The sequence below is a fragment of the Chenopodium album genome, chromosome 5 (assembly GCF_948465745.1).
Source record: "Chenopodium album chromosome 5, dcCheAlbu1.1, whole genome shotgun sequence".
NCBI lineage: Eukaryota > Viridiplantae > Streptophyta > Magnoliopsida > Caryophyllales > Amaranthaceae > Chenopodium > Chenopodium album.
The window spans coordinates 18,419,266-18,423,388 of record NC_137838.1 but is presented as its reverse complement, the minus strand read 5'-3'; the positions used below and the strand labels follow the sequence as shown (position 1 = coordinate 18,423,388).

General features: G+C 33.8%; 1 long non-coding RNA gene across 1 annotated transcript; it reads left to right on the top strand.

Annotated features, from left to right (window-relative positions):
- Positions 1-1,499: 1,499 nt before the first annotated feature.
- LOC145630548 (uncharacterized) lies at positions 1,500-3,904 on the top strand. Its single transcript, XR_014112086.1, has 2 exons — positions 1,500-1,573; positions 3,174-3,904. It is a non-coding gene; the product is annotated as an uncharacterized LOC145630548 (long non-coding RNA).
- Positions 3,905-4,123: the final 219 nt, after the last annotated feature.

Genomic DNA, 4,123 nt, shown 5'->3' with positions numbered 1-4,123 from the left:
TAATAGGTGTAGACACCCATTTGTGTCTCCCCAAAACCAAACCCAGTGATGAGTACCTTTCACGTCGAATCATATTCGAATGAAGTGAAAGTGTGGAAAGTCTAGTGTTGCGGGTAGTTTTTAATTTTTTTTCTTTCTCTCTGTTTTTGAAAACATATTTTAAGAAAACAGCCAATCCAGTTTGGTTTGGTCCATGGCAAGGGTCCAATAATAGTGTAGTTGGGTCGAATTCGAAAAGAGCTTTCCAACGATATATTATAAGCCCAATTCTGATGACACTACACCAAAAACTTGATTATAGATCGCAAAATATAGAATGGTTACCAAAGGTAGGCGTTCTCCAGAAGAATATAGAACGTATTTATGTAAGAGGCGTTCTATATAATAATACATATGGAACGGTTAGCATAGTTAACCGTTCTCTGTTTCTTTTTACTCAAATAATTAAAAAATAATAATTAATTATTATAGATGATATAGAACGGTCATCTTGACAACCATTTTGTATTGTACTTAGGAGGAAAAAATAATTAATTGTTATTTTTTTTAATTAGGAGGAAAAAATAATTATTTATTATTTTTTAATTAGGAGGAAAAAAATATACGGATTAATAATTTAACCAAATTAATCAAAGGCGAAAAAAAGGGATATTGAAGCAGGATCATCAATTTAACTTTCACTTTGCACGTTCATTTTCGCTTTTATCGCTTACTGTTTATTGCTTCAAAAAGTGAAAACCTCCATAGTAGCCGCTTACTATTTCGCCATGGTACCGCTCCACCGCTCCACCGCCAAACACGTCTTCAACATCGCACCTATTCGCTGAGCCACCAATGCATTGAGGTAGGCGTTTTTTTGAAACAAAGGTTCGAATTTTCTTTTCGTAGAGTAATTGGATTCTAATAATTTGTCAATCTAATTGCATGAATCATTCCAATTATGAAGGAAACAGAAGTAAATTGGTAGTTTTCATCTATTAAAGTAATTAGCCATTCGAATATAAGGTTATTGAAAAAAAAAATCAAAGTTCTAGTTTTAGGGATAAATTCAATCGATTGTTTGTATGCTAATATTTCAGCCGATTTGCAGTAATAAGTTCAATCAAATTACCCTTAATTTTGTCGAATTTACATATATTTCAATTGTAATCAAAATTATTTTTGCCAAATTAATCTTACCTAAGTTCATATATTTCGTTTATTCTACCGAAACTCGTTGCTTTCTCAGAATCAACTCCCGCCGTTCGATCAGGGCACCAAGAGTATAACTACCATGGATGCTCATCTCGTAGCTTCCTCTGCTTACCTTAATTCGGATTTGGTGAACAAATTGAAGGATGATCGTTCAAGTGGTAGCGTCAAATTCGATCTTCAAATGATGGCGGTTGTGAGGTTTAAGGCTGGCAGTTGGAGAGCTCGAAGACGGTTTCTTAGGATTTTCTGTGATGATTTATCTGTTTCATTTTCATCCAATTCTACCAAGGGGAATTTATCCGGTGGGCCCAGACGCTGTTCTGTTGGAATCTGATACAGTGATACTTGTTCATCTTCATCTTCTTCTTTCTTCTTTCAGGTGATTGATTAATCTTTGCTATTAATTGGCTGTACATGAATCATGAAACAGAGTTTCGGTATGACACCCACTAAAATCATAGGAATTTTGATTGTTGTATCTTTTTGTTATTTTATTTATGTTTTTAGTGTTTCACTGTTTCTGTAGATAGAGATGGTAACTGGTAACTAATTATGTACACTTATGAATTGTATATTATAATGCCTTGTGAAAAAACCTAATGTCATGCTCAATAACTTACTGATTTAAGAAGAGGATAAGAAAGAAATAAAAATAAAGCGCTTTGTAAAGTGAAAGACTTTGTATATCTTTTAATGTTAAGTTAATTGCAAATGACAATGGCGCTTCCATTTTGTTGAGTCATTATCAACTTCTCTATCAAAGTTTTATGATGCTGCCACTTCATTATTATGGAGCATTGCAGTTGCCTTTTCTGTTTGGTTATGGCGGAGTACATGTGTTTCTATTGAGGTTATACAATTACAAGTATCTATAAATACGAGTATAATACTATAATTAAGAATATAATGGAATGATTGGTAATTGGCAGCTTAATGTGTGTAGGATTATATTTTTTCTTCTCATAAACAATTGCAAGTGCTTATAATTTTCTTCCATTATAATTGTAGTGTGTGGCATGTCATTATATACTTTTGAGTTTTGATTATGTTGTTAGGAGAAAGTTTTGTTTCTTCTGAAGTGTTAGCTTTTTTGAGAGAGGACTTAACAGTGGGATAAGCATAAAATAGTACTACTATATTCTCTGAATCACCCTGCCCCATGTCTTCTAGGCATTTTCAGCTATTGTTAATTACAAATGCTCTTAAGGCTTGCCTTGCCATGATGCCTATTATTTGTTTTTGAGTGTGAACCATGGGTATGTGTCAATTATTTGTTTCATGTGTTTTATTGTTACTGATAGATTTCTTGCTGTGCTTTTTTTTTTTTTTTTTGAAAGCAAACATGAGTAGCATATATTAATTCACATCCAGCTCTGCCAAGGCATTAATACCTTGGGGCATCGAGTCAGAGATATACAACCTCTAATCCATCAGGGGGGGAGCCTAGTTGCGAAATGTGCAACAACATTGCCATTTCGTTTTACATGATTAGCAGCAAAATAATTAAAACTCTTCCCTGCTTCCAAAATGTCTTCAATCACCAGGTCAATGGGGGTTATGCCTTCTTGTTTCTGCTTTATGGCGTTGAAGATGGCCAGGGCATCTCCCTCCAGCTCAATATTGTTGAAACCAAGCTCCTTCGCAACAAGCACCCCATGTTTAGCTGCCATTGCTTTTGCTAGCTTGACACTAACCAGGGCAACACTTCACACTAACCACCAACACCTTGCCAGTATCATCACAAACCACCGCACCAAGCCCCACACCGAAGCCAACCAGCATTGGCGCATTAGTGTTCATCTTAATGGTCCCAACACTAGGAAGCTAATAAGTCAAATATGTGTATTGTTAGGCATGATTATTCGATATTTTGCTAATCTTTTTCAAGAAAAATTCAACCAGGAACATTTAGAAGAATGAATGTAGTACCTAGAAGTGCTACTAATTTTAACTTCTTATCTAAAACTGTGTTGATGCAGGTTTTTCGGTCTATAGATTCAGGTTTTGTACAAGGATTTTTCCAAAGGATGTTCAGGAGGCTGAGTCTCAGGTTCGTTGACACCATGTTTTGCTTTTGCACTAACTGTACTGTTAGCTATGTATTTTCGATAATGAAGCCAATTTGGACTCAATGTACCTGTATTCATTGCATAACCTAGTTTGTGCGAAGAATTTGGTGATAGACAAGAGCATCCAAATAGCATACATTGAAGCAATCAAATCTGCTCAACGTTTCATTTATATAGAAAACCAGTAGTTCCTTGGATCATCATATGCTTGGCCAAATTTTTAAAAATGCCGGTATGAAAATGTTTGTTTCCCTTTCTTATGAAAATGTTTGTTTCCCTTGCTGTCGAGGTTGTTTAGAAAATGTGAATGTTCCTGTTGGATTCAACAGCTAGTTTGCTTAATGATTTTGTACTGCAGGTGCTGATCATTTCATACCAATGAAGTTGGCCTTGAAGATTGTTAGCAAAATCCGAGCCAAAGAAAGTTTGCTGTCTAAGTTGTCATCCTTATGTGAATTGTAGATCAATATGGTATTGGTATATCTAAGCATTATTTTTTTAAATGAACATTAACTATAAAGGTGTTTTGATATTAAACTCAGGCATTTGTTTGTATAGAACAAATTTTGTATGGATGATTGAATTTAATTGTGGTTGGATGTTTTAAATTATATATATATGAAGTATATTTTGATGGTTTTCGTCGTATCTATATATATATTTGTTAATTTTATAATACAGAAATTTATATTGCACGTATACAGGATCATGGATTTATTATAGAACAAATACAGGTCTAAAATGAAATACAAAAATAATACAGCTTATTAAAATACAGGAATAATACAATATAAAATACGTACAGGGGTAATTCAAAATACATATGGCTGGATATATTTTTTTTTTAAAAAAAACATTAG